Source organism: Orcinus orca, chromosome 11 (assembly GCF_937001465.1).
Source record: "Orcinus orca chromosome 11, mOrcOrc1.1, whole genome shotgun sequence".
Classification (NCBI taxonomy): domain Eukaryota; kingdom Metazoa; phylum Chordata; class Mammalia; order Artiodactyla; family Delphinidae; genus Orcinus; species Orcinus orca.
This window is the reverse complement of record NC_064569.1, coordinates 11,107,582-11,134,684: the sequence shown is the minus strand read 5'-3', so window position 1 is coordinate 11,134,684 and position 27,103 is coordinate 11,107,582. Positions and strand designations below refer to the sequence as shown.

The 27,103-nt window shown below is 40.6% G+C and overlaps 1 long non-coding RNA gene across 1 annotated transcript in view; it reads left to right on the top strand.

Annotated features, from left to right (window-relative positions):
- LOC125960575 (uncharacterized) overlaps positions 1–20,801 on the top strand; it is an 89,273-nt gene extending 68,472 nt beyond the window's left edge. The window contains exon 4 of the long non-coding RNA XR_007470381.1: positions 20,717–20,801. This is a non-coding gene — a long non-coding RNA (uncharacterized LOC125960575). The remainder of the gene's footprint in view (positions 1–20,716) is intronic.
- Positions 20,802–27,103: the final 6,302 nt, after the last annotated feature.

The following is a 27,103-nucleotide window of genomic DNA, read 5'->3' as shown; positions in this document are numbered from 1 at the left end:
AGTGTAGCGGGACCATTAAAAACATTTGGTTATAAAGCTTAAAGACGAACATATCTTATCAGCCTCTTTTAAAGGTTCTTTAATGTATTCTTGTCTGTGTTGAAGCCGAAAGCAATGTCTAAATTTAAGTTGGTTTTTACTAACATTGCAAACTCCATCTGTGGCGAGTCTCAATAGCTGTAGCTGTCCTTTCTGTCCCTCAAATGATGTGAGGTCCATCAATCAGATGGTGGGGGAACAAAGGGGAGGGTTGTGTATTATTACCGTCAATCATGTTTTTCAGTGAAACATGTTTAATGTTATAGAGAATGTCAGTTTATAATCAAGTGTTTCATGTTAAATAGTCTGAGAAATAATCAGTTCTTCCCATTTTCTCCTTAATCCCATTTAAGAATTTCTTGACTACTCTTACTCCTATATTTCAATCAGATGTTAAGTAGAAATTGCAGTTGTGTTGTTGTCTGCTCTAGGTTTTATTTAAAATTTTGATGTTTTGTCTGGTATGCATTTTTTCCATTATTTTTAATTTAAAGATGTTGCCTCAAAATATTGTCTCAATTACTGAGCTCTTAGGCATCCCCCTAAAGTTTGAACCTCCGGCAGATGCCTTAACTCACATACCCCTCCACCTGTTCCTGGGCGGTTTTACAAGGCAAAAAAATATGAGGTTGGATTTTGTAGTCACTACCAAAGTAGCTTTTCGGAGAGACTCAGGATCCTTTCTCAGGTGATTAAAAAGGAATTGTAGCAGTTAGGTGTTGTTCCCTTCCAACCACGCCAAAACTTTTTAGCTAAAAACGGCCCATTTATTTAGCTCACAATTTCGTGGGTCAGCAATGAAGGTTGTGCTCAGCGGGGCAGTTGTTCTGGTTACAGCTGGGCTCTCGCATTTGCCTGTGGTTAAATGTGAGTCAGGTAGGCAGCTTTGCTGATCTTGGCTAGCAGGGTGGGGACTAGGTGAAACACAAGTGAGGGGTCGGACTTTATCTTATAGGTAATGGGACAGAGAAAAGTTTTGTGTTTGGGAATAATAATAATAATGTTTTCATTAGATTTGCATTTATAAAGCCCACTCTGAGTAAAATATGAAGGTGAAGTGGAGAGAAGAGTTAGAAGGCTGCTCCAAGTGAAATATTTTGAGGGTCTGAACTAAAACAATGGCGATGGAAAAGTTAAGGAAGTTGATGGCTGTACTATATTAATAAGGGCATTCATTTGACCCAGGACCACACTTTGCATTAATGTCTTTCAATCTGGAACAACTGTTCAATTTTTCCTCCGTTTTTCTGACCTTGGCACTTAAAAATAATAAACCAATTCTTCTGTAGAATGTCTATGAATTTATAGTGTTTGGCCATTTTGAATAATGTGGCTGTTAACATTCTCACTCATGTATTTTGGTATATATACATATATATATTTTTTTCTCTCCTTGGCAGTATACCTGAGGATGACATTTCCGGTTCAAAGACTATGTTTATTATAAATCTTGTGGACAACGTCAAACTCTTTTTAAAAATTTTTAATTTTGTTTCATTAATTAATTAATTTTTGGCTGTGCTGGGTCTTCGTTTCTGTGCGAGGGCTTTCTCTAGTTGCAGTAGGCGGGGGCCACTCTTCATCGCGGTGCGTGGGCCTCTCACTGTCATGGCCTCTCTTGCGGAGCACAAGCTCCAGACGCGCAGGCTCAGTAGTTGTGGCTCACGGGCCTAGTTGCTCCGCGGCATGTGGGATCTTCCCAGACCATGGCTCGAACCCGTGTCCCCTGCATTGGCAGGCAGATTCTCAACCACTGCGCCACCAGGGAAGCCCTCAAACTCTTTTTTAAAGTAGTTGTACCAATTTAGAACCCATTAGCAGTGTATGAGAGTTCTAGTTGCTCCATATCCATGGCAACATTATGGTATTAACAGACTTACATTTTAGCCATTTTGGTGGAGGTGTCAGAACATTTCATTGTGGATTTAATTTACATTTTCCTGAAGATGAATGAGTTTGAGCACATTTTCATATATTTGGATATCTTCTTCTATGTAGAACCTCTTCAAGTCTCTTTTCTACCTGATTGTCTTTTTATTGTTATTGAATTTGTACAGGGTCCTTATAAATTCAGGATACAAGTCCTTTGTCACTTATATACGATGTAATACTTTCTTCTACTCTGTGCCTTTCTTTTTCACTTTCTTAATGGTTTATTAGATGAATAAAAGTCCTTAATTTTAATATAATCCAATCTAATAAATTTCTCTTTGAGTAATAATACTATATGTGTCCTGTTAAAGACATCTTTCCTACTCCAAAGACACAAAGTCTTCTTATGTTATCTGCTTTTTTTTTTTTTAGTATTTGATTGTTTTACTTTTTAAGTTTATTTTTTACATACATTTTTTTCTTATTAGTCATCCATTTTATACACATCAGTGTATACATGTCCATCCCAATCTCCCAATTCATCCCACCACCACCCCCCCGCCCCCCGCTTTCCCCCCTTGGTGTCCATATGTTTGTTCTCTACATCTGTGTCTCTATTTCTGCCTTGCAAACTGGTTCATCTCTAAAATTTTTCTAGATTCCACACATATGCGTTAATACATGATATTTGTTTTTCTCTTTCTGACTTACTTCACTCTGTATGACAGTCTCTAGATCCATCCACGTCTCTACAAATGACCCAATTTCATTCCTTTATATGGCTGAGTAATATTCCATTGTATATAAGTACCATATCTTCTTTATCCATTCGTCTGTCAATGGGCATTTAGGTTGCTTCCATGACCTGGCTATTGTAAATAGTGCTGCAGTGAATATTGGGGTGCATGTGTCTTTTTGAGTTATGGTTTTCTCAGGGTATATGCCCAGTATTGGGATTTCTGGGTCATATGGTAATTCTATTTTCAGTTTTTTAAGGAACCTCCATACTGTTCTCCATAGTGTCTGTATCAATTTACATTCCCACCAGCAGTGCAAGAGGGTTCTCTTTTCTCCACACCCTCTCCAGCATTTATTGTTTGTAGATTTTCTGATGATGGCCATTCTGACCAGTGTGAGGTGATACCTCATTGTGGTTTTGATTTGTATTTCCCTAATGATTAGTGATGTTGAGCATCCTTTCATGTGTTTGTTGGCAATCTGTATGCCTTATTTGGAGAAATGTCTATTTAGGTCTTCTGCCCATTTTTGGATTGGGTTGTTTGTTTTTTTAATTTTGAGCTGCATATATATTTTGGAGATTAATCCTTTGTCTGATGATTCATTTGCAAGTATTTTCTCCCATTCTGAGGGTTGTCTTTTCGTCTTGTTTATGATTTCCTTTGCTGTACAAAGGAAGTTTGCACAGTAAATTTTTTAAGTTTCATTAGGTCCCATTTGTTTATTTTTGTTTCCATTAACTTTAAGTTTCATTAACTTTAAGTTTCATTAGGTCCCATTTGTTCATTTTTGTTTTTATTTCCATTACTCTAGGAGGTGACTTAAAAAAGATCTTGCTGTGATTTATGTCAAAGAGTGTTCTTCCTATGTTTTCCTCTAAGAGTTTTATAGTGCCTGGACTTATATTTAGGTCTCTAATCCATTTTGAGCTTATTTTGTGTATGGTGTTAGGGAGTGTTCTAATTTCATTCTTTTACATGTAGCTGTCCAGTTTTCCCAGCACCACTTATTGAAGAGACTGTCTTTTCTCCATTGTATATCCTTGCCTCCTTTGTCATAGATTAGTTGATCATAGTGTGTGGGTTTATTTCTGGGCTTTCTATATTCTATATTTCTATATTTCTGTTTTTGTGCCAGTACCATATTGTCTTGATTACTGTAGCTTTGTAGTATAGTCTGAAGTCAGGGAGTCTGATTCCTCCAGCTCCTTTATTTTCCCTCAAGACTGCTTTGCCTATTCAGGGTCTTTTGTGTCTCCATACAAATCTTAAGATATTTTGTTCTAGTTCTGTAAAAAATGCCATTGGTAATTTGATAGGGATTGCATCGAGTCAGTAGATTGCTTTGGGTAGTATAGTCATTTTCGCAATATTGATTCTTCCAATCCAAGAACATGGTATATCTCTCCATCTGCTGGTATCATCTTTAATTTCTTTCATCAGTGTCTTATACTTTTCTGCATACAGGTCTTTTGTCTCCCTAGGTAGGTTTATTCCTAGGTATTTTATTCTTTTTGTTGCAATGGTAAATGGGAATGTTTCCTTAATTTCTCTTTCAGATTTTTCATCATTAGTGTATAGGAATGCAAGAGATTTCTGTGCATTAATTTTGTATCCTGCAACTGTACCAAATTCATTGATCAGCTCTAGTAGTTTTCTGGTGGCATCTTTAGGATTCTCTATGTATAGTATCATGTCATCTGCAAACAGTGACAGTTTTACTTTTTCTTTTCCAATTTGTTTTCCTTTCATTTCTTTTTCTTCTCTGATTGTCGTGGCTAGGACTTCCAAAATTATGTTGAATAATAGTGGTGAGAGTGGACATCCTTGTCTTGTTCCTGATCTTAGAGGAAATGCTTTCAGTTTTTCACCATTGAGAATGATGTTTGCTGTGGGTTTGTTGTATATGGCCTTTATTATGTTGAAGTAGGTTCCCTCTATGCCCACTTTCTGGAGAGTTTTTTAATCATAAATGGGTGTTGAATTTTGTCAGAAGGTTTTTCTGCATCTATTTAGATAATCATATGGTTTTTATTCTTCAGTTTGTTAATATGGTGTATCACATTGATTGATCTGCGTATATTGAAGAAGCCTTGCATCTCTGGGATAAATCCCACTTGATCATGGTGTATGATCCTTTTAATGTGTTGTTGGATTCTGTTTGCTAGTATTTTGTTGAGGATTTTTGTGTCTATATTCATCAGTGATATCAGTCTGTAACTTTCTTTTTTTGTAGTATCTTTGTCTGGTTTTGGTATCAGGGTGATGGTGGCCTCATAGAATGAGTTTGGGAGTGTTCCTTCCTCTGCAATTTTTTGGAAGAGTTTGAGAAGGATGGATGTTAGCTCTTCTCTACATGTTTGATAGAATTCACCTGTGAAGCCATCTGGTCCTGGACTTTTGTTTGTTGGAAGATTTTAAATCACAGTTTCAATTTCATTACTTATGATTGGTCTGTTCATATTTTCTATTTCTTCTTGGTTCAGTCTTGGAAGGTTACACCTTTCTAAGAATTTGTCCGTTTCTTCCAGGTTGTCCATTTTATTGGCATAGAGTTGCTTTTAGTAGTCTCTTGGGATGCTTTGTATTTCTACAGTGTCTGTTGTAACTTCTCCTTTTTCATTTCTAATTTTATTGATTTGAGTCCTCTCCCTCTTTTTGTGATGAGTCTAGCTAATGGTTTATCAATTTGGTTTATCTTCTCAAAGAAGCAGCTTTTAGTTTTATTGATCTTTGCTATTTTTTTCTTTGTTTCCAGTTCATTAATTTCTTCTCTGATCTTTATGATTTCTTTCCTTCTGCTAACTTTGGGTTTTGTTTGTTCCTCTTTCTCTAGTTCCTTTTGGTGTAAGGTTAGATTGTTTATTTGCGATTTTTCTTGTTTCTTGAGGTAGGCTTGTATAGCTATAAACTTCCCTCTTAGAACTGCTTTTGCTGCATCCCATAGGTTTTGCATTGCCGTGTTTTCATTGTAATTTGTCTCTAGGTATTTTTTGATTTCCTGTTTGATTTCTTCAGTGATCTCTTGGCTAGTTAGTAACATATTGTTTAGCCTCCATGTGTTTGTGTTTTTTACGTTTTTTTCCCCTGTAATTGAGTTCTAATCTCACAGCGTTGTGGTAAGAAAAGATGCTTGATATGATTTCAGTTTTCTAAAATTTACTGAGGCTTGATTTGTGACCCAAGATGTGATCTATCATGGAGAGTGTTCCGTGCGCACTTGAGAAGAAAGTGTAATCTGCTGTTTTTGGATGGAATGTCCTATAAATATCAATTAAAACTATCTGGTCTATTGTGTCATTTAAAGCCTGTGTTTCCTTATTTATTTTCTGTTTGGATGATCTGTCCATTGGTGTAAGTGAGGTGTTAATGTCCCCCACTATTATTGTGTTACTGTCGATTTCCTCTTTTAGAGCTGTTAGCAGTTGCCTTATGTATGGAGGTGCTCCTGTGTTGGGTGCATATATATTTATGATTGTTATATCTTCTTCTTGGATTGATCCCTTGATCATTACCTAGTGTCCTTCCTTGTCTCTTGTAACATTCTTTATTTTAAAGTCTGTTTTATCTGATATGAGTATTGCTACTCCAGCTTTCTTTTGATTTCCATTTGCATGGAATATCTTTTCCATCCTCTCACTTTCAGTCTGTATGCGTCCCTAGGCCTGAATTGGGTCTCTTGTAGACAGCATATACATGGGTCTTGTTTTTGTATCCATTTAGCAAGCCTGTGCCTTTTGTTTGGAGCATTATTTATTTATTTATTTATATTTTTGCGGTACGCGGGCTTCTCACTGTTTCGGCCTCTCCCGTTGCGGAGCACAGGCTCCGGATGCACAGGCTCAGTGGCCATGGCCCAAGGGCCCAGCTGCTCTGTGGCATGTGGGATCCTCCCAGACCAGGGCACGAACCCCTGTCCTCTGCATCGGCAGGCAGACTCTCATCCACTGCGCCACCAGGGAAGCCCCTTGTTTGGAGCATTTAATCCATTCATGTTTAAGGTGATTATCGATATGTATGTTCCTATTACCATTTTCTTAATTGTTTTGGGTTTGTTTTTGTAGGTCCTTTTCTTCTCTTTTGTTTCCCACTTAGAGAAGTTCCTTTAGCATTTGTTGCAGAGCTGGTCTGGTCGTGCTGAATTCTCTTAGCTTTTGCTTGTCTGTAAAGCTTTTGATTTCTCCATTGAATCTGAATGAGATCCTTGCCGGGTAGAGTAATCTTGGTTGTAGGTTCTTCCCTTTCATCACTTTAAGTATATCATGCCACTCCCTTCTGGCTTGTAGAGTTTCTGCTGAGAAATCAGCTGTTAACCTTATGGGAGTTCCCTTGTATGTTATTTGTTGTGTTTCCCTTGCTGCTTTCAATAATTTTTTTTGTCTTTATTTTTTGCCAATTTGATTACTATGTGTCTCGGCATGTTTCTCCTTGGGTTTATCCTGTATGGGACTCTCTGTGCTGCCTGGACTTGGGTGGCTATTTCCTTTCCCATGTTAGGTAAGTTTTCGACTCTAATCTCTTCAAATAGTTTCTTGGGTCCTTTCTCTCTCTCTTCGCCTTCTGGGACCCCTATAATGTGAATGTTGTTATGTTTAATGTTGTCCCAGAGGTCTCTTAGGCTGTCTACATTTCTTTTCATTATTTTTTCTTTATTCTGTTCTGCAGCAGTGAATTCCACCATTCCGTCTTCGAGGTCACTTATCCGTTCTTCTGCCTCAGTTATTCTGCTATTGATTCCTTCCAGTGTATTTTTCATTTCAGTTATTGTATTGTTCATCTCTGTTTGTTTGTTCTTTAATTCTTCTAGATCTTTGGTAAACATTTCTTGCAGCTTCTCGATCTTTGCCTCCATTCTTTTACCGAGGTCCTGGATCATCTTCACTAGCATTATTCTGAATTTTTTCTGGAAGATTGCCTACCTCCATTTCATTTAGTTGTTTTTCTGGGGTTTTATCTTGTTCCTTCATCTGGTACATAGCCCTCTGCCTTTTCATCTTGTCTATCTTTCTGTGAATGTGGTTTTTTCCTTCTTATGTTATCTTCTGGAAGCTCCATTGTTTTGCCTTCACATTTAGGTCTGCAAATTTACCTATAATTAATTTGTATGTGGTGTCAGGTAGAGGTCAGAATTAATTATTTTTCATATAGACATACAGTTATTCAACTGCAGTGTTTGAAAACTGTCCTGTCCTCATTGTTCTGCCATACTACTTTTGTCATAAAACAAGAATCCATACATATATATCCATTTCTTTTTTCTGTTTCTGTTCCTTTGGTCTAATTTTCTATCCCTGCCCTAATATCTATACTATCCTAATTATAGCAGATTTATAAAGTCATGATATCTTGTAGAGCAAGTCCTACAACCTGACTCTTTTCTTGTTTTTTAACATCTTTATTGGAGTATACTTGCTTTACAGTGGTTTAGTTTCTGCTTTATAACAAAGTGAATCAGCTATACATATACATATATTCCCATATCTCCTCCCTCTTGCGTCTCCCTCCGACCCTGCCATCCCAACCCTCTAGGTGGTCACAAAGCACCAAGCTGTGCCCATTTTCTCTTTCTTCCTTCCTTTCTTTCTTCCTTCCTTCCTTCCTTCCTTTCTTTCTTTCTTTTTTTCTACCAGCTGACTCTTACTGTTTCTTTCTTCTTTCTAGTTTTTTACCCTGTTTTTCCACTTTTACCTTCAGTCTCCTGTACTTGTCTGTCCTGTAAACCAGGACCCCGGTTACTCCCTTGGTGAGAATAGGAGGCACGAGAAGACAGAGATGATGAGCAGTGTGTCCACGAACCGGGCATTCATCTGAGGTTTCTGTCTCTGTACTCCCATCCCCCGGGGGAGGGGGAGAAGCTCTTGAAAAGCCAGGAAAAGAGAAGAAAAAACGACTTCCCTAGATTTCAGGATCACAGAGTCCTGAGTCATTTTTGTCTGTCAATTACCAAGTGAGATTTTTGCAGTTATAAACATTCAATAAAAGCTGAAAAACAAATGTTTGCCCTTCAGAGATGATCTTTGTGCCTTCCTATCCCCCTTGCTCTGTTCATTAATTACCTGAGGAGTTCTGATGCTGATTGCTGAAAGGACTCCCAGGACTCACATCGTTTATACCCATGGAAGAGTTTTATTACAAGCAAAGGATACAGGACAATATCAGGAAAAGGATATGCATTTAAAGTGCCTGAAGATTTCATGTCCAGCTTTCTTTGTCTGGTCACTGCTAGGCTGGATAAGACATGCTTTGTCTCCAGGTCTCAAACCACCACTATTGTGTGTGCAAAGCACGTATTGACAGAAAGCCCCAAGGCTGCTCCTGGTCAGGGTCTCCTGTAGTGAGCTGGTCATATTAGACATATTACATTTATGTGATCAGACTTAACTGTCAAACTTACCTGGCTCCACCAAACCAAGTACAAATCCTAAATCCAATCAGTAAACAGTGCTGGCGCATGCTACTCCCAAGTAACCACAGACCCACGATTTGTCTTTCCTTAATATATTACATAGTGTGGGCGAAAGGTTACTATTATTATGTGCCAGGAAGCTCTGGAAATAAGCGTCCCAGAACACCTGAGGTTGTTGCTAAATAACTGATGAGAAGGATAATGTCAGGACCCTTCTCAGTTTCCAGAGCGCCCAGAATTCTTTGAAACGCTGTACGTGTGAAACATCGTTGTTTAATTGAGCTATAAACATAAGTTTCCCTGCAAAGAAACGCAGCCAAATTTTGAAATACATTTTTGGGAAGTAACTACTTATTTTGGAAAGCACAGCTTGTTTTTGTCCATCCTCAGACTAAGACGGCTTAATCTCTTCTGGCTTCTCTGAAGGCTGTTAGTGTATTACTAATTTTTCCCAATTCCCAAACCCCATACAGTCTTTTCAAAGCTCTCATGCCCTGTAACATCTCTGCATCACCTTCTCCTAATGCTGTAGGTATACCTATATAATTGATCTAAATAACCTGGAATGGTTATTTAGATAAATATTTGGAACGGCTAAAATAACAAGCTTTATTTTTTTCCTGTTATACTCAAGGTAGTCTCTTTACCAAAAATGCTTTCCTGTTATCTCCACCTTTTAAATTTTTTCTGTCCTTTAAGGTATGACCCCAAATACCTCTTCCTTAATACGGTCTTTCCCAAACGCCAGTCACCCCTTTCTGACTTTCCTTTGAATTCATTGTCATTTATTGACAAGAACATTAGGAATATGTAAGAATCCTCTTGATTCCGTCGCAGTATGACTTTGAACAAGACACCTCAATTTATCTGGGCCTGTTTCTCTCATCATACAAATCTTAACCAATGTTACAAATTTTATACAAGTTTTTTGTAACAAATATCATTTCAAAATTTACTCTCCGTAAGTAAGATTTTCCCACTCCTCCCCAGTTCTGCTTCTGTTAAGAGTTTGCTTCAAATATAGAAACCCATGTTTCAGCGGTAGGATTATGTGCCTTTGCTCTTAAAGTTCAGTGTTATTAACAAGGTTCCTCAGTAAGCCTGCATCTTACTCCTTGCCCTTTCTCACTTCTCCCACCGCTTGATTGTAGCCCTACAAGTTTTGTTTTGTTTTTGGTTTTGTCTGTGTGTGTGTGTGGTGGGGTCTGGTTGCTGTTATTTGTTTTTTAGTTTCTTTGCACCTTGCCCCTACTTTTCCTCTGCTTTGCTGCACAGTCCCCTCAACTCCTCCAGCTTTCCTTAGCTAACTCTTATTCAGCTAAAATGTTACGGCCACGATGGTCTTCTCTGTCCCCCTGCAAGGGTGGGTGCCTTAGATTTACTTTCTATTTCAGTTGTCCCACTTGTAACTTAACAAGCGTTATCTGCCAGAAAAGCCTGATAGCACTGTGGTTAAGAGCTTGGGCTCTAGAGACAGCAAACCTGGTGTGAATGTTGCCTCTTCCACTTCTTAGCTGTAATAGTCCGGGCAGCTCTCATCACCTCTTTAAGCAAAAAAACAGATGTGACTCACTTGGCATATACACTGGACACATGTGGTATATTTTTAATATTATTAGTCAGCAATGGTTTGTATCACTGACTGTGGTCTCCTTGATTCCTTCCAGAATACTTGCCAAGTTATAAATAGTTATTGAATAAGTGAACAGAGTGTATGAAAAGATTAAAACATTTTCTTGTGACAAAAAAGTTTGCTTCAGATCCTTAAAGGTATTTATATACCCATTTATTTTATTTTATTTTACATCTTTATTGGGGTATAATTGCTTTACAATGGTGTGTTAGTTTCTGCTTTATAACAAAGTGAATCAGTTATACATAGACATATGTTCCCATATCTCTTCCCTCTTGCGTCTCCCTCCCTCCCACCCTCCCTATCCCACCCCTCCCGGCGGTCACAAAGCACCGAGCTGATCTCCCTGTGCTATGCGGCTGCTTCCCACTAGCTATCTACCTTACGTTTGGTAGTGTATATATGTCCATGCCTCTCTCTCGCTTTGTCACAGCTTACCCTTCCCCCTCCCCATATCCTCAAGTCCATTCTCTAGTAGGTCTGTGTCTTTATTCCTGTCTTACCCCTAGGTTCTTCATGACATTTTTTTTTCCTTAGATTCCATATATATGTGTTAGCATATGGTATTTGTCTTTCTCTTTCTGACTTACTTCACTCTGTATGACAGACTCTAGGTCTATCCACCTCATTACAAATAGCTCAATTTCGTTTCTTTTTATGGCTGAGTAATATTCCATTGTGTACACGTGCCACATCTTCTTTATCCATTCATCCGCCGATGGACAGTTAGGTTGCTTCCATCTCCTGGCTATTGTAAATAGAGCTGCAATGAATATTTTGGTACATGACTCTTTTTGAATTATGGTTTTCTCAGGGTATATGCCCAGTAGTGGGATTGCTGGGTCATATGGTAGTTCTATTTGTAGTTTTTTAAGGAACCTCCATACTGTTCTCCACAGTGGCTGTATCAATTTACATTCCCACCAACAGTGCAAGAGGGTTCCCATTTCTCCACACCCTCTTCAGCATTTATCGTTTCTAGATTTTTTGATGATGGCCATTCTGACTGGTGTGAGATGATATCTCATTGTAATTTTGATTTGCATTTCTCTAATGATTAATGATATTGAGCATTCTTTCATGTGTTTGTTAGCAGTCTGTATATCTTCTTTTAAAAAGATATTTCTATTAAAAAAAAAAAAACAAAAAGATATTTCTAGGGCTTCCCTGGTGGTGCAGTCGTTGAGAGTCCGCCTGCCGATGCAGGGGACATGGGTTCGTGCCCTGGTCCAGGAAGATCCCACATGCTGCGGAGCGGCTGGGCCCATGAGACATGGCCACTGAGCCTGCGCGTCCGGAGCCTGTGCTCCGCAATGGGAGAGGCCACATCAGTGAGAGGCCGCATAACGCAAAAAAAAAAAAAAAGATATTTCTATATTCACAAAATACATGCATACAGACACACCTGATACACATATACACGTTCACACATTTGTGACTTCTTATAATAAGCAATATATATTATAGGCATTTTCTCTCATTTTAAAATAGTTTTTATTACTTTAAATTAAAAATAGTTACATACATTGAATTTTGGGGGTGTACAGTTCAGTGAGTTTTAACACATATATAGATTTGTGTAAACAAAACCATATTTAGAATAGAGAACATTTATGTGCATCACTCCCAAAATTCCCGTTTGCTGCCCCTTTGTAGTTAAACCCTTTCTTCCCCTTTAACCGTGGCAACTATTCTCATAATTTTGTCTTACCCAGACTGTCTTGTACAAGCACACCTCATTTTATTGCATTTTGCTTTATTACGCTTCGCAGACATTGAGTGTTTTTTTTAGAAATTGGAGGTTTGTGGCAACCCTGCCTCGAGCAGGTCTGTTGGCGCCATTTTTCCAATAGCGTTTACTCACTTTGTGTCTCTGTGGTACATTTTGGTAATTCTCGAAATATTTGAACCCTCCACCAGCAAAAAGATTATGACTTGCTGAAGGCTTACATGATAGCATTTTTTAGCAATAAAGTATTTTTTAATTAAGGGATGTACATTATTTTTTGAGACATAATGCTCTTGCACACTTAATAGACTACAGTGTAGTGTAACAACTTTTACATGCCTTGGGAAGCCAAAAAATGTGTGTGATTTGCTTTGTTGTGATACTCGCTTTATTTCAGTGGTCTGGAACTGAACCCACAAGATCTCTGAGGTGTGTCTGTAAATGGAATTATACAGTATGTGACATTTTGAGAATGGGTCCTTTCACTCAGCATGATTGCATTTACACGGAAAATCTTAAGGAATCTACTAAATAGCTTCTAGCACTAATATGTGAATTTAGGAAAATTACAGGATACAAGTTCAACATTAAAAAAATCAATCATATTTTTATATACTAGCAATGAAATTTTTCTCATTCCTTCATACATCAAGTAATTTGGATTGCATCGTTAACATTGCATCATTTGACTGCTATGCTATGAGAATCTGTATCTTGTTTGAATCATATGGAGAAGGTGGATTTTTTTGCTTGTTTGTTTTGGTAGGCATATTAGTTATATACTGCTATATAACAAGTTACCCCAAACCCAGTAGCTTAAAACAGCACACATTCGTTATCTCACAATTTCTGGGGGTCAGAAATCTGGGGGAGACTTAGCTGAGTGGTTCTGGCTCTGGGGCTCTCATGATGCCGCAAGGTTTTTGCCTGGGCTGCGGTCAGCGGAGGCTTGCCTGCGACTTGAGGATCCACTTCCAAGCTCACTTACATGGATGCTGACAGGACACTTCAGCTCCTTCACACTCCACGGGGTTCCTCATGACATGGCTTCCCTCAGATGGAGTGATGCAAGAGAGAGTGAACCCAAGACTGCAGCCACAGTCTTTACACCCTCCAAAGTGGCAAATAATCACTTCTGCCATATTCTGTTGGGCCCCCAGACCAACCTTGGTACAGCGTGGGAAGGAACAACACAAGGGTGTGAATACCATGATGTGGGGTGATGGGGGGAGGAAGGAAGGGAGGGAGGGAGGAGGGAGGGAGGGAGGAGGGAGGAGGGAGGGAGGGAGGAGGGAGGAGGGAGGGAGGGAGGGGGAGGGAGGGAGGGAGGGGGAGGAGGGGGAGGGGAGGGAGGGGAGGGAGAGAGGGGGAGGGAGGGAGGTTGGGGAGTAAGGGAGGAAGGGAGGGGGGAGGGAGGGAGGGAGGTTGGGGAGGGAGGGAGGGAGGGAGGGAGGGAGGAAACCAGAGGACCTCCCCTGTTCTCTCCATACTATACGAGGCCCCACTTCTCACTCCTCAGACCAGAAAGGGAGAGCTTCTCTTGGTACTCTTGCTCTCTGTGCCACGTCCAGAGCTCTGCGATTTGAGTTGCTTTTAGTCCAGGCTGGGAGATGAGGAAGGAAACAGACAAACAACCCAGGAAATTCACCACCAGATCATTCATAATTCAAGATCTCTTTACTCAGCCTTCCTGTTCCCGTTCACTTTTCAGAGTCTTCAGATAATTTCTCCATGCATTTTGTCCAGGTTTTTATTTCCATTCAGTCTAGGCTTGCCAGATAAAGTACAAGACATCCAGTATACGTTTTTAGTGTAAGTTTATCTCAAATATTGTGTGGGACACACACTAAAAAAATTAACCGTTTATCTGAAAATCAAATATAAATGGATGGTCTGTACTTTTATTTGCTCAATCTGGCAATCCTAATTCACTGGGAGACGGGGTAGGGTGTCGTTACTCCATCTTTCCCAGAGAGGAACTTAGTCTTACGATGTTTAACAGCTGCCTACTGTTCCCTTGTACGGAGGGACATAATGTATTTAGCCACTCCACTATCGATGGCTATTTACGCAGTTTCGCGTTTTCTTCTCTTTCAAATAATGTCACAGCGACATTCATTTATGTTTACCTTTGTGTACTTTGAGGCTGTTTCTTTATGCCAGATAGCGAAGTGCCACTGCCCATCTCAAAGGGTTGTTGTGAGAATCAAATGATACAATGAGTGTGACTATGCTTAGAAGGCTGTTAAAGACTGTAGAAATAACTTCTCAGCGCTTGCCTTGTACTGAATTGCAATGGACTTACAAGCATACCTGCTTAGCTTTCCTACCCGATTAAAAAAATTCCATGTGCAGATGGATTTTTGTCTTTCACAGCTTTGTAATCACCTCTACCAAGTTCTATCATAGTACTTTGCCGTTAAATGACTTTAAATGAATGCTAGTTGAATAAGAGAATGAAAATTTGCCCATTTCTTCTAATATTCTCTCCCTCGTTTGTTTGTTTGTTTATGTATTTATTTATTTGGCCACGCGGCACGTGGGATCTTAGTTTCCCCTACCGGGGTTCGAACCTGCTCCCCCTGCATTGGAAGTGTGGTATCTTAACCACTGGACAGCCAGGGAAGTCCCTCCCTCCTCTTTTAGATATAGATCATTAATTATGTTTACCTTAGTTCTCTTTTCTCAATTCACCTATTTTTAAAAACTAATTTCCAAAAATCATTGATCTTCAAGTTCTCACATGTGTTTTTGCCAAGTTTCCTGGTGATTCAGATGATTAGCCAGACCCACGAACTCCTGACCTAATAATGCACTGTCCCAGTAATGCAGGCATTGTCATTTTTTTCTACCCTATCAGAGACTGAGGGTCAGCTGACCTTGCCTCAAACCAGGTGGGGAACTCACTCCTCCAGGATTCCCATGGTTGCAAGTGACAGAAAATTCAACTTAAATTAGTTTAAGTGTAAAGGTGGGTACACATGGCTGAGAAACCCAGAGGTAGCACTAGCTTGATCTAATGGCTCAGATGATGTCACCAAGGTGATCACATGGATCTGCCTTCCTAGGTAAAAAGCTTCACGCCTAGGGGGCCCCTCCCAGGGGGGGAGGGGCCCCCTGCCATCCTTCCAGACGGCAAAATGGCTGTCGCAGTTCTAGATCTTGCATCTTCAAACTATACATTCTAGAGAAAAACATCTCTTTAAGTGACTCTTGAAGAAGAGAGAGGAATTTTCTTCTTCCCAGAAGTTCCTGCAAACATTGTCTCTGATTCCTAGTCCAATTAGTCTGACCAGAGGAATGGGTTACGCCGATTGGCTTAATCTGACTGGCTTAAATCACATCAGCCCTTGGTTTGGGAGGGTCTCATTCTTCCAAACTCTGCATAAGAATGAGAAATAGCTTTTTCAGAGGAAATTCAGAACACTTTTAGGAAATGGAAAGGACGCTGGGTAGCCAAGCAATGCCAAATGTTTTCTATAGGATCCTTCTATGTTTCAATTTCATTTCACGTATCTACGGAAAGCTCCTTATTTTTTCTCATCTCAATAAGTTTATTTCTCTGCATCAATACCAAATCCGTTTGATAGAAGCCTGCTCAGTGGTAGTTCTATTTAATGAAAATGTTTTTCCAAGAGTCAAGTAATTTCCTTTCAGATGCAGGTGAATTGTAATTACTCATTTAAAAAAAGAAGCAAGTCTCCTCAACCATCACCATTGAAAATCTTACCATTATCCACCTTTGCATTAAATACAAAGTGAAAATACCAACTTCCTTATCCACAGGCAGATTTAGCATATGGTTGCAGGTGGTTTCTCACTTTTAAATTGAACTTAATTATAATGATTTGCCTGGGCAACAATTATCCTAAACTGAATAGGAGAGGATAACGCGCTTTTCATTAAAATGCAGACTCAATTGGGCAACTGAAGGCAGCTACCATGGCTGGGGGCAACAAATTAAAAAAAAAAAATCATGGACTTAAGAAAGGCCAACAGCCAGGAAGAAATGAGTATGTTCTCTCATTCCTTGGTTCTGTTACCAATGCCTTTAAAAAATAATTAAAAACAAAAAAATAAACAAGCAGTAGCAGCAGCAGAGATTTGCAAACCAGGGAGAGTATAACCTATTCCACTTTCTAAGTAGTTCCCCTGCCTGAAGCAAAAGGAGCGTGAGCTACTGATAGGAAAATTGATACAAATGAAAGGGATGGGGGTTTAAAGCTAATAATCTCTGTTTTTTCCTCTTCACCCCATTTTTTGTTGTTCACTATATCATCTACAGTGACAGCCCACTGTAGATGGGCTGTCACTCCCCCTGTTGATAAACAGAAAATGTCTTGATCTAGCAAAGAACAGGCAAATATGGATAACTCAGCTCCCCCAGGAGTGTGTTCATAGAACCGTACCGGACAGCGGTCCTTGCTTCCAATGGGATGTCGGCTAAATGCTTCCAGGTAATTATTCTCTGGTTATCGCACAACCATAACGTCTTTGCAAGTCTCCTCCCCCCAAATTAATCCCCTCACATAACATCCAGTGGAAAAATAGTACAGAAAATTTACTTGAATTGAGCAGGATAACATTTCATGACTTAGAAGCCAATCTGAGATAGAAATACAAGATTCTTTGGTCTTGGTCTTTGATTTTAATTTTAGACCTATATAATTTTTGCAATCATATTCATACCAGTGGGCAGCCAAAGCTTTAAAAATGTGCTAATGTTTTAGGTCCGTCTAAGAATGTTACATTGCAGGGGGGAGCTTAAGTGTACTCACAGTGAAGTGTTTAAGGCGTCGGCACTGAATAATTTTAATAAAAGAATACAAGGACTTCTGTTTTATGAAGAGAGGCTGTAGAGGACATCTGTTGATGTGAGGCCTCCTTTCCCCCTTCTTTTGGAAAAAAATTCCTCAGATTTCTGTTGGAGACTCACCCGTTGTCTCACAGCCCCTGTGGAAGGTGGGCATGTGATTCAGCTTGGCCAAAGAATACACTCAGACCCCTCGACCCCAGGGATGTGATCAAGGATAAGCCCCTGAAACAAGTCAGGCCAACCAGAGTGGAGCCCGGAGCACTTATCCTTCAAGCTCCCCTCCAACTCCAGGGAGTGTAGGGCAGGAAGTTGCTGACAATTTTTCCTGCCACCAAGTGGACACCGTCAATGAAAGCAACATGAAGGAGAGAGGAAGCCGGTGTGGAGAGAGAACAGGCTCTGGTGACAGAGTTTGAGTCCTTGGATTAGTCTGTCCTGGAAGCCAGCTCTAGGCCTGTTCCTATAGCTAGCAAGGGCCCTTTTTACCCAAGGTAGTTTGAGTTGGATCTTCTGTCATTTGGAACCAAAAAGCTCTTAAACTGATACTAATGTATTCTAGTCAAGTTATATGTATAAGACTTTTCCTTAACGGCAAGACTATTGTCCCATTAACTCTCACTATAAAGCTTTCTCTGAGAAGTATTTCCATAGGCTTGGAAATGAGCTCGGTAACACGGCATCACAGGAGCCTGTGGTCAGTCAGCAAGCGCGCTGTGTTTTGCAATTAATGGGGATTTTCTCCTTTTAGTCCTATGCTGGCAGTTTGGTTTGGTTTTCATCTTTCTTTAATCTGAAGACTTGCAGTGGTTAACAATGAGCTCCATCTGTACATATTGCCATGTACATGTACACCTAGTATGTTAGCACTCAGAGCATCACATAATGTAGGACAAATTTGTTCCTCACTTCGTTGATCCTGTAAGCTCAGCCTTTGGTATAGTTTATGTGAATGAAGGTTGTTTTCATACACACATTTAGTGAGTCTGAACCTGGGCCCTTTTTAGCTCGAGGGCAGGAGAAGGAAGGAGACACTGAGTGTCGTAGAGTTGTGGAAGTGACTGTCGGAGCCATTCTGCTTCCTTGGGTGATGGTAAGAGTAGTGGTTCAAAGCTGGACCTGAGTGTGTGCTTCTAAGTGCTCTGATCTGGGAAGAAGGATGAGAGTACCTCTGCTGTGAGGCCTGGACTCAGCAAGGGAGAGGGTTCCCACCAGTGCGGATACACGGGGGTGGGATGGGAGGGGCTCCAGGTGTGTTGGGAAGGTGTAACCACTGTTTCCTTTCTGGATCACTGGGGCAGCAACCATGGGCTCTGTCATTAGTCATTAGCGATGGATGTGTAGGTCAGTGCAGGTAGTGGGACGTGATTCCTTGTCTCATCGAAGGACAGAAAGCAGAAGGGTGTGTTATCTACAATAGCGCAATGATTTGGCTCTAGAGCTAAGAGGACTGGGTTCAAATTCTTTCTTTTTATTAAGAGAATTTTTAAAAAATATATATATTTATTTATTTGGCTGCACCGGCTCTTAGTTGTGGCTCATGGGATCTTCGTTGCTGCGTGCGGGATCTAGTTCCTTGACCAGGGATCGAACCTGAGCCCCCTGCATTGGGACCGCAGGATCTTAACCTCTGGACCACCAGGGAAGTCTCTGGGTTCAAATTCTAAGTCAGTTTTTGCAAGCTGTATGGCTTCTATATGATGGAAACAATAACAGTACCTACCTCACAGGTTGTTGCGATAATTAAAGGAGATAATTCTCATGAGCGCAATTAGCACAGTACCTGGCCACAAGATAAGTCTTCAGTAAATGTTAGCTTAAAAGGGTGAACAGAATACGCTCTGTGAGATTTTTCTAAAGTAAAAAAATCTTTCTGTACTCAACTTCCATTTGCCCACGAACCTCCCAGCAGCTACTTACCATCTCCAAGTTTCCCTGTCACACGGTTGAAACATGGCTCTAGATCACATTGCATTTCAAATCATCCAAGAACTCTGCAGCAGGCTCAGGATCTGAAATTAACTTTGCCTTTGCCTTTATATTGTTCATGCTAGTTGCTCTTCAAGTATAATTATAATCAGAAAGCTAGCACTAAAAATAGTACCAATTCTCATTTCTCCTCAGTGTTATCTGCTGCCACAGTGTTTCCCAGGCATGTTTACTTACTTGATTCACGACAGTGCATCTCTTCTCCTATTAGCCTGACAGCCATAGTTGGATTCCACAGCAGCACTCCGGGCAGCTGGTAAAATCTTTATTACCGGTGAAGCACTGGAGGCCCGAGTCGCTGTTTCCCCCCCACCCTGAGAAGCTCAGTGGAAGTGTGTGTCATGGTGAGAGTCGCCTGAACAATGTTGCTGTGGAAAAAAAGAGAGGCCCAGAGTAGGGCCTTCCCTTTGACAATTTCAGAACTCTCTTCCCTCTAAGTAGAATGACAGCGTAGCCCTCAGATTTCTCCTTGTTCTCTCTTTGCTGCTCATGTGTGCGGTGTGTGCTTTGTGTGAATTTAGGGCCAGGCAGAGGCCGGATTGACAGCTCCCGGCACATGTCGCCCCCTCTCTGGTGTCTCTCCCTCACAGCTTGGCAGTAAAAGAGAGGAGTCGCTCGAGAACTCTGTCTAAAGTGTTTTTGATTATTCCATGCCAAGATGTTGACCAGTCAGGTAAATCAAAACACTGTAACACCGGAAGCATTTTACCCTGGAGTTTTGACCCCTAAAATGTCTCTTTGTCCATCACAAACCTGAAGAGTTAGATTGAGATGATTTGGGGTCTCTATGGTGTTGTTAGGTGAGCACCAATTGATGTTAATTCGGTAATTATTCAGTTCTTTCCTCTTCCTCTCTAACAAACACCCCTTCTCCATTTAAAAAAAAAAAAAAATCATTCATCCAACTGCGAGAAGAAGCAACAGGCAGCCTGAGGCCATGGCTCTGTAATCTGTGAGCTCCAAATGTTGGCTGTGAAGCTGGGAAGTTTGCAGCCGAAGCTGCCAGTGAAGCAGCATGAGAGGGTGGGGGGCAGTGGGGAGGGGGAGGGAAGTGTGTGAATGTGGGAGGGAAGGGATAGAAAGGGAACAAAGTCAGAACAGGAATGGAAGCAAAAAAAGCAAAGCCAACCAAACCAAACCAAGCCATTTCATATTCCAGTTCTACAGTCTTGGGAAGGAACAGTGTGCTGAGACTGGCCGGGCACTAGAGCAAGCGTGAGAGGCACAGAGGTTCTAGCCCTGGTGCTGCCCATCACCAGCGGTGGGATCTCCGGCCAGGCTCTGGGCTGTTGTTACCACGTGCGTACAACGGAGGACACTTACTGCTGCCTGAGACATCTCCTAGGATTGATGAGAGGCTGAAATTATATGGAAATTTATGAACCCCCCCCCTTTAAAACCAGAAAAGGTTAATATCAAATGTAGCATGTTATCAGTTCTTTTCCAGAGAATGTGCATCCAACGTGCCACAAGTTCCTCTGTTTCTTCCCTTTCTCAGAAAATATAATGCTTACTCGAAGGCATCTGAGGCTTTACTCGGAATCTTCCATTGTCAAGTCACTGGCTCGCATTTTATCCTCAGCAAAGAAGTGAAGGCATGGACCCTGTTCTGCCACTAATTCACAAAGGTAAGAATGGCATGGAGCAATTGGTCACACGTAGCCTGCAGCCAGGCTTTCGCACTGGAGATTACTGTCCAGTTGGCAGCCTCTCTCTGGCTAACCTCCAGGTATGACGTGGAGGGTGGTCGTCACGTCGTGCCATGTGCTGGCTGGGGAGGGGCTCAGTGTGGAAGGACATGGCTGGTGGGCTGAGGAGCTCTGTGGTCCCTCCGTGTGGCTTAGATTAGACCTGTAATGAAGACCATTTCCTGTGGCTTGAGGAGAGGGTGGGAACCCTCCGCATCCACACCGCTCAGACTTAGCAAACTACGCTGCTGCCAAGTGTTTGGGAAGCCCACCATTTCTGCCCTGGAGCTTGCGTGGTGTAAGCCTCTGGGGCTTAAGTTCCACATAAGTCTTATTCAAATTAAGGATCAGATCAGGGATTTTTGTAATACTCCCTTGTCTGACTACTCAGGCAAGATTTGGGGAACCCCTATAACTCCCCTATAACTTTCTGTTCCTTATGGCATGCTGGGACAGGGAGATAGAGCATCTCCAACGTGATCCTTTTCTACCAGTCATGGCAAGAGAATGCTATGTGCATTGTAATCATTCATACTTAGTGACAGTCTTCCCTCATTGTTTTAATGTCCAAGCTCTTCATTTCTCACACAGTATTAATTTATCGTGTGCCTGTTAAATGTATAGCACCACAAAACCAACAGGTATTTGTTAAGTATCTTGAGGACCATGTGCTCCCAAGGGGTTTTCATTGCTGGGCCTGAGACATATGAGATAGTTCTCTAGTAATGTGGTATGGGACATCTTGATGCCAAATGAGTGGTGGAGAGAATAAGCCCTATAGGAGCTCAGAGGATGAGGAGATCCATGCAGACTAGCGTGGTCTAGGAAGAGTTCACAGAGGAGAGGGGACTTAAATTGGGCCTTGAATGAGTGTCAGTAGAACCTGGAAGGCACGGAGAAACTGAAGGACATATCGTATGGGGGACCCAGGGGGAACAAAGGTACAGAAGCACACCTGCACAGGGTTGAGACTGACTCAAGAGCAGAATGGCGGTTCAGTGTAGTGGTTAAGAGCGTGGGCTTTGGAGTTAATCTGCTACCTATTATCTCTGTGACCTGGGGAAAGTTAGTGATCACCTCTTAGCATCATTTTTTGTTTGTTTGTTTTATAAAATGAAGAGAATTCTTGCCTTCAGTGGGTTGTCATGTGGAGTAAATGACATAATGTGTATAAAGTCTTTAGCACAGTACCTGGCACATAGTAAGCCTTCAATAAATGGTAGTAATTATTAGTTATACTGATAATAACAGTTGGGTTGTGGAATTCATCTTTTTTTTTCTGGGGAAAACGAGAAGCCACTAACGAAATGTGTACAAGGGTATGACATGATCAAAGCAGTCTTTTTGGAAGGTGAATGAAGCAGTGGTATAAAGAATTTGCAGAGAGAGAAGAGGCTAGATATAGGAATTCCACTAGAAAACAACTTTAATCATTCAGCCATCCATTAATGACCTTAATCATGGTGGAGACAAGGAAGAGATGGAAAGAAAAGAGACTTACATTGACTTTCACAATTGGATGTAAGGGATGAGACTGGAAAGTTTCCATGATCAGAGTGTATTGTAAGCTTCTTGAGGACAGGAGCTGTATTTTAATTCTCTTCATCCCCAGTGCTTAGTACATTGCCTGGTACGCTGCAGTCATTAGTAAATGCTATTGAATGAATGAGTGAACAAGGGAGTGAGTGAATAAATGAGAAAAAGAAAAATGAATTCTAGGTCATGAGCATAGGTTGTTGAAAAAACGGCAGTTGCCAATGACCAAATTCACTCCTTTCTTGGAGTCTTTTTGGTATCTATGTAATCTTTGCCCATGATACTCAAGCATAGACATTTACGTACTAAGTAACACAAGGTCCTATCAGTAGATAATTGCTCCGTCCTAAGGAAATGGTTCTAACTTTAATGAGTGTGGCTAAAGGGAGAGCTTTGGTTTAGGGATTTTTGTTTGATTTTGTTTTTTAACTTGAATAGAGATTTTACATATGCAGTATGTTTTCTTTAGGATTACTAAAACTAAAACCTATGCAAATTTTTATTTATAGAGTGGGATTAAGAGATCATCTCCATTTTTACATTTGTATGATTCTGTCCCTTTTCTCCTTTTTCCAATCCACAAGAAATTGGAATAAATTGATTTGTTTCTTTAGACCAATAACTTTTATGGAAAACTCAACTCTTTGGTTTCTGAAGATGGAGGAAGAGATTCGAATATGATCAAGAACCAGGGATCTTGCTCTTATCCAAATGTGACCGTTCACTATCAATCTGTAGGCCACAACCTGAAACTATTTTCTAAAAGATATCAACTTCCTTAGATTTAAATTCACTCAAAGGCCTTGTTCGTATTTTTCAGAGAACCAAAAAAGAGACTCAGGCACAATGACATCTGCCCATGGGACACCTAACTTTAATCCTTGGTTCAGCCTTTGCGGAAATTATCATGACATTGTAAAGTTTGGTAACCCTTATTTCCTGGACATTTACTAAGATCATTTTCCCTTTTTAGTAACAAACCTAAATCAAATCCCAGACTTGTCCTGAATGAAATAGGTGAAATTTAGCCACATGACCGTGTGAGCTGTTACTGAAAACAAGATGCCCTCAGGAGCTGTTCAGCAGCGTTCACCTTTCCCTGCACAAATATAATAGAAAATGATTTTGTTACCTGCAGCCTTTTTTCTGGGCCCTGAATTGTGGTAATTATGTAAGATTCCAGCTCTTTTAACTAAGATTTCTCATATAAAATTAGTATATTATAGTAATGTGTAGAGGGGTATAGATTTTTGACGTCACAGGGAACAAGGAAATAGAATGGCCAGAGCTGCCCTGGTGGGGCAGTGGAGAAAAGACCTTGTACTGGGTGCCACAGACCATCAAATGCCCAGTTTCCTAAGAAACCAGTTGCAGGTATCATCATCTACACTTTCTTCCTCCTACTGCCACCACTAAGGCTGATCCCTACAGCACAGGGTTGATGTCCATCTGATAAGAGCACGGGGCAGGAGAGCTCTCATCAGTGAAATCATTACTGACAGAGACTTGCTTATATCTGATGTTAGCACTGATCTGGGCTGTAGGTGGAACCATGAAGAAATGTAAGATACCAGCTTTTCTGATCTCACTATAAAATGAGACCCCCCGAGGAACCCATAGGAGCCAGCCCTGGGCTTCTACCTAGCCAAAGGTGGGATTGGGACCTACGTTTAGACTTATTTTTTAGGAGCCAGGAACAAAAACCAACTCAAGGCAGCTTATGTGGGAAAGGGGATTTATTGGATGAATACTAAATTATGTCACAGAGTCTAATGAGGAGTTAACACCCACTCTTCAGGGAGGGTGAAGACCAGTTTGTCTCTGGGGACCTCAGAGTAGTCATAGCCTTTCTTTCAGAGCCATACTGTTAAACAGACTCAGTTCTCAAAGATTTCCAGTCTCTGGGTTTCCATTCAATATTTCATATGCATCACTGAGAGACAAACTTGCCCAATCTGTACTAGTATCCATTCTTGGATATCCATTCTTGGACTAATTAATTATGGCCACCAGGGCAGAGTCAAGCAACAGAAATTTGGCTCCCAGAAATCACTCCTATGGTAAGCTCGAACAGTTCTGTGAGACGTTAATATAATAAACGTATGGTATTTATCTATTAACATCCTATTACTCTGCAATAAGCCTGGGGAATTGAGAAAGCATTCCTTAAAAATGGAGGAAACTCATCATTCCCTGGTGCATTAAAGATGGCTTCAGATCTTTGGGGAATGTCCACTATTTCCTCAAAATAATGGGCCATGAAATCCCTCACCCCTAGTTTATCAGTTATGTATATGCTGCATAACAAATAAACCCCAAACTTAGTGGCTTAAAACAGCAACTGTTTTTATTTGCTCATCCTTCTCTGGGTCAGCAATTTGGGATGAGCTTAACTGCCCACTTCTACTGGTGTCATCTAGAATCACTCATGTGGCTCAGTCTCCTGGAGGCTTGAATGGTGCTGGATAGTTCAAGGTGGCTTCACTCACCTGCTGTTCAGTATCGAATTTCAGCTGGGACCCTTTCCCCATGGTCCTTCATCCTCAAGCAAGAGAGCTAGGCTCCCTCACATGGCATCACCATGTTTCAAGAGGCATCTTGAGGCCTGGCCTTGGAAGTTCCACTATGTTACATTGCTGCATTCTACTGTTCAAAGGAAATCACAAGGTCAGCCAAGACTCAAGGGTGGGGGAAATAGACTCTGTCACTAGAAAGAATAGCAAAGTCATGAGCATACAGGGATAAAAGGTTTTGTAGCCATCTTTGCAAATAATCTACCATGCTTGGGACCTACGTTAAAACAAAAGCAAAAAACATTCAAGCAGTTATAGCCAATATCTAGACATGGAGAAAGTTGAATGACATGGTATTATAAAGTCCTTGTGAGACGTTAGTAGCCAAAAAAAATAAAATTAAAATAACCCTTAAAATTTCTGTAATTCACAGGAAAGTTGTGAATAATTCACATACAAAATATTGAGATAAAGGGGGCTTGGATTGTAGACCCAGTCTTGTTACTGATTTTCTGTGTTAAGTTTACAAAGCACTTAACCTCTGAGTCTCAGTTTCCCTATGGATCAAATAAGGAAATGTATAAATCACACAACTTCAGTGAGAAAGAGTTTTGTGAGCTGTAAAAATGCTATATACATGAAAAAGGCATTAAAAAGAATTCAAATCATGAAATCTCATTTCCTTCTCTCCTCTAGTTATGTGGTTTAAAACAAGGAATGATCTTATGCTTATGTTGCTACAAAAGATATGTTTTTACAAAAATTTTCTTTCATCTAAATGCTTTTTGATGATTTGCCAGTGAATGTAGTGCAATCTATGGTCTTTCTAAGTATACAAAAATGTGTGAAATTAAAACACCCAAGAGGAGAGTAATTGGATGTATCCATTTGGGGAAAAAAGGAAAGCGTGTGGAAAAGAAAATGAGCTTAAAAGCATAAGAGAGACTGTGTCTTTTAGACTGTGTAAGAATAATTAGGTGAGATTCCTCTGTGTGGAAAGTCTTAAGAGAAAATGATTTGAAATGGTAGAGTCTGTGCCAAGCTAGGTATGAGAGCTGAACACACAGTTAACTTTAAAGAAGTAAAAGAAAAAACTTCTCTAAAATGCATCTACTAATTTCCGTAGGGAATGGGTCATGCTGAATATGAAAACACCAAGTTTTAGCATTTCCAGAGAAAGAGATGGTATGGAAAAATGAGTTAGGACTTAGGAGAGCCTTGTGAGGCCATTTCAGCAAAGATGTGAGTATGTGAATATATTCTCCAGAATCTCCTAGTCTCAACTGGTCCCTTGCAGCATCTGTGATACACTCCATCACATCCCCTTAGTCCATCTGACTCCAGCACACTCCCATATATCCTTGCTGGCCAGTGTTCTACATCAAACATGCTGAACATCCATTTGTGCTGTTTTCTCACTGTCTGTGCACGCTCAGCAATGGAGAGAAGGTTATCACTCTAGTGTAGGGATTGACAAACTTTGGCCCATGGGCCAAATCCTGCCTGCCTGTTTTTGTAAATAAAGTTTTATTGGAACACAGTCATGCCCATTCATTTACATATTGTCAGCGGTTACTTTCATGCTACAGTGGCAGAGTTGAGTAGTTACCAGAGACTGCACGGCCTGCGAAGAGGAAAATGTTGAATATTGGACCCTTTACAGAAAATGTTTGCCAACCTCTGCTCTAGTTGGTCAGTTTTGAGGCACATTCTACACAGTTCCTTCATGTGTCCCCAGTTAGATGGAGACCAGTTGCCCACAGTGGTAGCCAGCACATTACACGCACTTTATGGGCTCTTTGACCTTCCTTCTCTCTGTTTCGCTACTCCCTACCTTTTGTTTCCCAGGATCACTTTCCAAATAAACTACCTGCGCCTGGGATCTTGCCTGTAAAAGTAAACTAAGGTAGAACTCAATCCTCCTTGGTAGTTCTTTTTCATCTTATATTTATGAGACTTTGCTCCATTATGTGACTTTGTGACTCTTCACACATACCGTGCATAAAACTGAAATACACACGTAACCTATCACTGACACAAGTGTTCCATGAAATAATATTTATCTTTGCTGCCAGTAATATGTGCTTGTGTTTTCTATTCCATTTTACTCTCCTGTATTTCGTTTAAAAACTAGGCTGGCCATGACCA